This window comes from Triplophysa rosa, unplaced genomic scaffold (assembly GCF_024868665.1).
Source record: "Triplophysa rosa unplaced genomic scaffold, Trosa_1v2 scaffold381_ERROPOS127416, whole genome shotgun sequence".
NCBI lineage: Eukaryota > Metazoa > Chordata > Actinopteri > Cypriniformes > Nemacheilidae > Triplophysa > Triplophysa rosa.
Window position 1 is genome coordinate 106,055 of NW_026634383.1, and position 9,257 is coordinate 115,311.

Consider the following 9,257-nt stretch of genomic DNA (forward strand, 5'->3'; position numbering starts at 1 on the left):
TTCCCTGTTAAATTACAGTAAACAACTGGCAGCTATATTTGCCAGCACATAGCTGTAATTTTACAACATACCTACTGTAATCTGCAACAACAGTTTATTACTGTAAAAGACATTATAATTTGCACAATATAACACTGTTATTTTACATTTACACATTTGGCAGACGCTTTTATAAAGCAACTTACATTGCATTATCCTAGACACTTATACATAGGTATGTGCAATCCCCTGCGATCGAACCCACAACTTTGTGTTGTTAACGCAATGCTCTTACCACTGAGCTACAGGAAAGCTTTTAGCGTTTCTGCTGTGATTTCCATTAATTGCACTGTAAAAAAATTCCCTGTTAAATTACAGTAAACAACTGGCAGGTATATTTGCCAGCACATAGCTGTAATTTTACAGCATATCTAAAGTAAGCTGCAACAACAGTTTATTACTGTAGGAGACATTATAATTTGCACAATATAATACTGTTATTTTAGTGTTGGTGCTGTGATTTACATTGATTGTTTATTACCAGAGGTGGGACCAAGTCATTGTTTTCAAGTCTCAATCAAGTCCCAAGTTGCAAGTCCTGAATGTTAACGGAACTGAATCAATATCACTTTTGTGCCCACAAAAATCACCATTATTGTGATCAGTGTTTGCTTAAGTTGGGCTTTTGACTCTTTTATTTTAATGTTAAATTAGTTTTCTTTGGCTGATGTAGCTGTATTAAAATACAATCATTGGTTCAAAGCAAGCTTAGACAGAGGCTCACTTCTGTTTAATGATGAACTCATTTTAAAGTTCGTTTTCTCTTGTTCACTGTCAATGTCAGTTCTCTGCTACTGGAGTATGAGCTTATAAAACACTGTGAATTTATTTACGAATGAACAAATATAATCACAAACTGTTAAAACAGCTTAACTAGACAGACACACAAACACATGAAGAATCAGTGTATGAATCTCAACAATGGTGAGAATCAACAAAAGAAAAATTCATGCTGCAATGCATGCTGGGTAACATCATAGTACAAAACTCATTCATGACTCCCAGCATACATTGCAGTTGATCTGTTTATCTGAATTACTTTGATAATGGTCACCAATGTTGAGGTTTGTGTGATGCGTGCCCAGATAGCAAATTTTTGTGGCCCAAATCCGGCCCACACCTTACTCCCCATACCACCTCATCTGGCCCACATACTGCATGGAATGATGGCACTTGGGCAGTCCGCTCCTGTTTGACAGGTTTGGGCCACAAGCAAGCCAAAGCAATGCCGCATGTCAGCCAAAAACAAAACTGATATGAGCAACAATTTTATTTTTAATTCTGACTAAGATTCAACCCAGATCAACAATTTGTAGTATTATGTTTTTAATGAAGTGATTATTGAGTCATTAGTGATGAATATCTGCTGTTAACAAACAGAATCACTGCAGAAAAGATCAACAAAAACTACAATAAAATAATTTACCCAAAGAAACACAACAACTACAACTGAAACACAACCCAGCTTATAAAAGTTTGTTATAAGAACGTTCCTTAGAGGTTTTTCACGTTTTAAAATATTAAACATGTCAGTTTTTATGTTTTAAGAACGTTCCCAGCTGACAAAAGTCACCATCATGGTGATCAGTGTTTCCTTGAGTTGGGCTCTTGACCCTTGACTTATATTCTTTCGATGCTCTGTAACTATTTACTTTAAAAGTACATTTGTTATGGTAATGCAAATGATTATCTAATCGAATGTTGTTGGTTGGTGGTCATGGAGATTACAATAATGTTTAAATCTGAATAAATTGCTGAGCTGCTGATCCTGAAAGAACATTATATCATCTGGGGGTTTGATTTGAATTTGCTGTCTACAAAGATTTGTGAAAACAGAAACCAATAAACATTTAAAAGAAAAGAAGAATTTAGACACACAGACATCAAGAATCAGTGTATGAATCTCAACAATGGTGACAATCAGTAAACGAAAACTTCATGTTGCAATGCATGCTGGGTAACATCATAGCACAAAACTTATTTATACTTCCCAGCATGCATTGCAGTTAATCCGTTTATCTGAATTAGTTGGTTGTTTCTCACCATTGCTGAGATTCATACACTGATTCTTGATGTCTGTGTGATTCTAAAATGTGTTTTGATAAATATACATCCATTTTTCACAAATCTTTCTAGACATCAAAATACAATCAGAGTCCCTGATCTTATAATGTTCTTTCAGGATCAACAGCATAGCGCACACAATCCAAACAAAAGTACCGAACCAAAATACAACATCACAGTGGTGTCAATAGCTCCATACCAACACCATTTGGTTAGGTTCTTGTTTGCACTGCCATATCAAGTGCACTTTAAAAGCACACAGATTCAGCAATCACATAAAGTAATAGTCAACGGTCAAGATCCCAACTCAAGGAAACACTGATCACCTTCTTCTTCTTTTCCTTTCGGCTGTTCCCTTCAGGGGTCGCCACAGCGAATCATCTGCCTCCATCTCGCCCCCCCTGCATCCTCTTCTCTCAGACCGACTACCTTCATGTCCTCCTTCACTACATCCATAAACCTCCTCTTTGGTCTTCCTCTTGGCCTCCTGCCTGGCAGCTCTAACCTCAGCATCCTTTTACCGATATATTCACTCTCCCTCCTCTGAACATGTCCAAACCATCTCAACCTGGCCTCTCTAACTTTGTCTCCAAAACATCTCACATGTGCTGTCCCTCTGATGTACTCATTCCTGATCCTATCCATCCTCGTCACTCCCAAAGAGAACCTCAACATCTTCAGCTGATGTTGGAAAGGAGGAAACACTGATCAAGGAAACACTGATCAAGGAAACACTGATCACCATGATGGTAATATTCTTAAAACATTAAAATATGTTTTTAAAACGTATTCAAACACATGAAAAACCTCTAAGGAACTTTCTTATAACAAACTTTTGTTAGCTGGGTTGTGTTTCAGGTTGTAGTTGTTGTGTTTCCTTGGGTAAATTTATTTTTTTCAGATTTTGTTGATCTTTTCTGCAGTGAATCTGTTTGTTAACAGCAGATGTTCATCACTAATGACTCAATCATCACTATAATAATAATGAAACTCAATACAATTTCTGTCAAACAGGAGCAGAGAAAGGTGTTGGTTTGTGGATAAATCTGGGACAGAATTGAAATGAACTGTTGACTATATTTGGGTCAGCTCTGCTTTATTTGCAAATCTTACATCCAAAAATCTTACATCCATTTTACATCCATATCACTGCATACCACAATAATAACTTGCACAAAAATACAACACAATTATGGCTAGTGAGCGTAGACATTCCATTACAAATATTGTGAACTAACACTAATTATTAATTTAGCTGAATTAATAAGAGACATAAGTGTCACGACCCCTTTCACCTTTGAATGACTGAATAAGCTGGGTAATGAGATCCACCGTTTCAGTTGTTCCACGCGTTTTTCGTTTGCAGTGAAGGGCTAGCTCATTCTTGCTTAGGCGTCGTAGCACATCATCATGTGAAGGCTGCATGAGCTGTGATTCCAACTCTGCACGCCTTGCCACAATAAGCCTGTGCAGGTCTTCTTGGTCCCACATAAAAATACAGCGGCTGAGACGAGCCATGAACGTTGCATACAGTTGATGGGAGTCTGTTGTGCAACAAACAGCAATTCTTCTCATGAAATGCCATATGTCTAGCCTGACCCCCATATTCGTCCACTCCTCAAACATCTTTTTAAGATAAGTAGACCCGCAACAGTCTCTGTCAACATACAGCAGTTCAGGGGGAGGCACTCCAGCATCTCTGTACCTTTTAATAATTCCAGCAGCCATTGGTGCCAGTCCAAAGCCTTCACTGGCTGTTAGCACAGACATAATCACCTAGCCATACTCGTTGCCGACATTTGTAACCCAAGTGGAAGTTCCAGCACTGTGACCAGCTAGCTTACATGCAACCTTCTTGGTGGAATCCAGCTTCAGCACACGCCCAAACTGTGAGGTGATGCTGGCTTTGATTTCATCTAATCTTTGAAATACATCCAACGCATACACATGCATCAGCCACCGATGCTTGGGTACATTAAGCATGACAGGTGGGTCTTGAAAATATACTGGACTCACAAGGCCTGATGTTACAGCACCACAAATAGATCATACAGCTCTTCGTGCAGACTCAGAGACCTTATCCAGGGACAGGGCTCGAGACCATGGTCTCTTTTTGTTCTCCTCCCTCACTTTTAGAGCAGCTGAAGAGTCACACATATTTAGATTCCCATCAGATCTTTTCCTAAACCAAGGCTCCATATCTATTATAATAAAAACCAACAACAAAACATACTCAGATACCATGAATTTATAAAAAAAGAAAAGATAGAATCAGAATTTTTGTATTTAAAGCACAGACGATGTTTATTGTTAACATTTAATGTTCTTTAATTGCTATTTGAGCCATATAAACCTATGCTAATTGATGATACTTTTTCAGTCCTTTGAAGTCATTTAAATGTGTATGGCCTTGCTTTATGCTTTACTCCAGTCCAAGTAACCTATTTCAAAATTATTTTTAATTAAAACATTAGTTTTTTTAAGTAAATAGTAGCATGTTTAGAAAAAGGATTTTATTTAAGCCTTCAGAATTGCATTTGTATGCTACTAGCATTTTCAGTTTTCACAATACAAAAGGCAGTATAATATCTAAATAGTAACGTTCATCAAGTATCAAACGTTCATCATAAACACATGCTAAACGAGCAATATTAACTTGAATGTAAATTAACGTTACTTAGTTGTATCAAGTTGTATCAAGGTCATGATCTAAACAGTCTATTATAAAATTCCTATTTTCTTAATTGCGCATAAAAAGAAAAGTAAATTAAATAATTTACCTCCACTACGACAACGGGACGAAAAGCTGGAAGCATGAAGAAACAGCTGCTGTATCTCATTGATCAATTTGTGATCTAATTGATGGTAGAATTCTGGCAACGACGCGAGTCCTGATCGGACGGTGCTACCAAAAATGAGCTAGACAGATGAGCGGCTTGGGGCGCCACTGGCCCTCCCTGACCCCCTGATGGGGCAGGCAGAATGCACACTCCAGCCTGACGGACCACAACTGCTCCTGCTAATCAAGCCCTTCAGAAGATTACTAGCAACTCAAGGCAGCTGTGGTTGGAGCTAGACTCTGGTTCTCCAGGAACTGGAGTACCGGTCATACGCATGTACTCCCTGGTGGTCTAGTGGCTAGGATTCGGTGCTCACCGCTGCGGCCCGGGTTCGATTCCCGGTCATGGAATGTGGTTTTGGATGCCCTATGGCGCATTTTGACCAATCCTTATAAACAATGGTTATTTAAAAGGGGTTAAAAAGACGCTACCTTCGAGCCAGATTCGAACCTACGACCTAAGGAAAACCAGTGGGACGTCTACAGTCCTCCGCTCTACCAACTGAGCTATCGAAGGCACGGGGCCACTGAGCTATTTTTGACCAGGTCAGCGGACGTCCCATGGCACAAAAAGGAGCACAGGTGCAACGAGCCAGCAATGAGTCGAATCTGGAATCTTCTGATCCGTAGTCAGAAGCGTTATTCATTGCGCCACTGGCCCTCCCTAATCCCCTGACGGGGAAGGCAGAATGCACGCTGCCGCCTGACGGACCACAACTTCTCTTGCTAACCAAGCCCTTCAGCGGATTACTAGCAACTTCAAGGCAGCTGTGGTTGGAGCTAGACTCTGCAGGACACTGGCTCTCCAGGAACTGGGTTTGACACCTCTGCCACAAATTCAGCAAACGACAGTTTCCATGCAAAGCACGAGGAGGCTCCAGCATGTGCAAAGCAATGTCAGAAGTGGGATTCGAACCCACACCTCCAGAGGAGACTGCGACCTGAACGCCAGCTGCCGAAGGATCCTCCGGCAAAATGTTGAAGAATGTTGAACTCACAGCCAATCGCGTGGAAGCGCTTCAACATTTGCGGCGAATCGCGTTGCAGCGTTCAACATTCGTAGCCAATAGGGGGAGAGCGCTTCAACATTTGCAGCCAATCGCCGAGCGGAAGTTCAACATTTTCAACATTTGACCAATCGTAGCGCAAGAGAATGTCGAGGGCGCCCTGCCCCCGCTACCAAAATCATCCGAAGGCGAACGATCTATGACGAGAGGAATGAATGAAGGGGGAGTGTCAGAGGTCAGGAAGGTACAGTAGAAAGTTCACGACCTAAGAGCGAACATCACTGCACGAACCTCTCCATTTATTTTACAAACAAAGAGTATATTTCTGACGACGGTATTAACGGTAAGAATGCATAACCTCATCGCATGATTTATGCATGAACACTGTTTTGTTTTGTGTTAATGTTTATTTAATTAAGTACTTTGTCCAAGACGGTTTAGGACAAGATGGCTACAAAAAGGTCACATAAAGCCATGTCGGACGCTGAATGGGTTTCTCGTAGGAGAAAGTTTGCCAGCACAGGAGTCTGGCCATCAGATGGCAACAGGCCAGCTCCGAGGCAGAAGAAGTGGCACGAGATTTATCAAAGGGTAAGAATGTGTTTATTTGATTTTTTGCACGATGAAACAATGTTCATTGACCTGCATGATTTACCTACAACAGTTGCACTGTCTGTTTACTGCATTTACCTAATAAAACCAACATATTAGCAGGGTTAATGTGTGAAAACGTTATACAAACCTGTAAACAAGGCAATGCTTACAGATATTAATTGATTTCAGGTATTTTGAGAATTATGTGATACCTTGCAACTATTGACTGTTAAAGAAAGGGTGGGGGAGGGATGTTCATTGAATAGGTGGATTGAATTAAAGTACTTTCTCTTTTAATGGAGTCGATCAGGTAACCATTATTGTTTAGTTACAAATGCATTTGTGTTACAGATTGAAAAATGTCCGATGCAATCCCGTGGCCAGTTGAACTTGCTTGGAGCGGTCCAGAAGTGCTCATGTGGTTTTCACACTCAGAAAGTAACATTCTACCATGCTACCACAGGACTGCGGCTTCGGCAGGCCCTTTTTCGCCACTGTATCTCTCAGATGGCTGTACAGCCGCAAGTTCACGCGGACCAGGTACAACAGCTGGCAAGTGCTTCTATATCCTTCTGGTGCTCTTTACACAGTTTTGATGGAATCCCGCATGAAAGACGCATTTACAAAAAGCAGAGAGAGCATGTCAACTGCACTTTGAGCAAAAGCAGGCGAGCGTACTGGCAGGAACACTTTCCATCTGTTACAGAGCCGCTCGAAACAAACACGTGGGAGACTATAAAGGGCTGCATCGTGTTCTCTCACTCTCTGTTCATCCCATGCTACCGACTTGGGTTAAAGCAACAAAGCGGCTAGCGAAACTGTACGGCCGACAAAGCGAATGCCTAAAGCACAGCAGCCGTAGTCGGCAGGGTATGAATCTGCATGGGGAGACCCCAATGGATTTCAAGTCCATCGCCTTAACCACTCGGCCACGACTACAACAGCTTCCATGCCCTCTGGGCTTAACTAGTGAGGGATGAGCCAGCAGCGTAACGGCGATGTAACGGAGACGTCAAAAAGGGACAGGCAGGATCACATCAACAACACGTGGTGTCCTGCCGTGACCCGGATTCGAACAGGGGTTGCTGCGGCCACAACGCAGAGTACTAACCACTATACGATCACGAAAGCCAACAGCCCTCCGGCGAAGCTGCGCCAGCAGGACTTCCTGACTACATCTGCAGGGAGGGGATTGGCAGGTTTTTCTGAGGTCTCAAGGAAATTCTGGTGCATGCGCTGAAGCAAAGCTCGTATGTCGAATCCAACTCACGAGCAATTGTTTTCTTTTCATTTTTTCAACAGAGAGCGGGGCCACAACAGCTCACAAGGTAAAGGTGACTTTTCCATCGCCCGAACAGGGATTTGAACCCTGGACCCTCAGATTAAAAGTCTGATGCTCTACCGACTGAGCTATCCTGGCTTGTGAAGGTGCGCAACAAGTTCTTGGTGTAGGCCCTCAAGGGGGAGTGGGAGGTGTTCAGTAAGGCAGGTGAGTGCAGGTTCATCCCTCATCAAGCACACCTGAACCAGCTAACCGACTTTGGAACCACCTCCAATACCGGGGAACATCAGAGCTCAGATTTTGACAGTTGCGGATACAGACCTTTATTTACTTCTCTCACCTTTATCACCCCCGTCAACCGAGCGGCAGATCACTTACGGCGATCTATCGCTCACGTTTAAAAATCAGTCAACCAACCACACCCGCACTCTGTCATTCCCTGAATTCACCGTCGCCTTTTCCCGCTTCACAGACGTAATCTGCACTGTGTTCCCTCATAGATTGATGTTTACCGATTACCTCGCCATCATGGCAGAGCTCGCTCTCTCCTATGGGGGTACACACTTTTATATGTATCACAAACTTTTCTCAGCCATATGCGCCTTTCGCGTAGCTCAGTGGAACCAGTGCCCCTACTGGGGAGCACTGGACACTGAGCTACATAACAGGGTTTCCTGGGTGTCCGCAATATTTCTTGCGCGATATGCCGCTCAGTAGCGCATACCACAATCGAATGCCCCCTAGTCACTCCCTCTCTTCCCCCACGCTCAGCCTCACCTCCCAAATCCACCTCTTCTGTACCGCACCTGCCAAATCGCCCAGCAAACCAAACCTCTGGGCAACCCAGCAATTTCGAGGCTTGCAGGAACTTTAACATAGGCAGATGCTCTAGACAGAGATGTCGCTTCCTGCATGTGTGCACTTCCTGCAGCGGCGCACACGCTCGAATTGTTTGCCCAGTGTCGCAAGCTCCAAATAAAAAACATAAAAATTACCTCTCGACTCCTGTGAACGTTTCTTGTTTGTCTTTTGAGTTATCTTCGCACCCCGACACCCAGTTCATTGGTTATCTCCTGACCGGTCTCGCAAAGGGCTTCGACCCCGGCTTTATCAGTCTTCCATCACACTTAATATGCCCCAACCTCCAGTCTGCGCTCGCCGAACCTGAGTCAGTCGATCTCCTCATAAAAAAGGAGATCGATGCTAAATTCATTATCGGCCCCTTCGACGCTCCCCCTTTTACTGCGTTTCGCATCAGCCCCATTGGCATAGCGACACGTAAATTCTCGGGCAAAAAGCGCCTCATTTTCGATCTCTCGTCACCGCACGGCTCTGCCTTTCCAAGCATCAAAAGCCTCATTCCGATCGAGGAATTTTCTCTGCACTATCATAACATCGATCAAGCCATCACTTTAATTAAACACGCCGGTCG

At 42.9% G+C, this 9,257-nt stretch overlaps 3 non-coding genes across 3 annotated transcripts; all 3 read right to left on the minus strand.

Annotated features, from left to right (window-relative positions):
* Window positions 1-5,372: 5,372 nt before the first annotated feature.
* Window positions 5,373-5,459, minus strand: trnay-gua (transfer RNA tyrosine (anticodon GUA)). Its single transcript is given in 2 exon segments — window positions 5,373-5,408; window positions 5,423-5,459. It is a non-coding gene; the product is annotated as a tRNA-Tyr (tRNA).
* A 1,941-nt stretch (window positions 5,460-7,400) lies between these two features.
* trnas-uga (transfer RNA serine (anticodon UGA)) lies at window positions 7,401-7,482 on the minus strand. The gene has a single exon. It is a non-coding gene; the product is annotated as a tRNA-Ser (tRNA).
* Window positions 7,483-7,890: 408 nt separating this feature from the next.
* Window positions 7,891-7,963, minus strand: trnak-uuu (transfer RNA lysine (anticodon UUU)). The gene has a single exon. It is a non-coding gene; the product is annotated as a tRNA-Lys (tRNA).
* Between the last annotated feature and the right edge of the window lie 1,294 nt (window positions 7,964-9,257).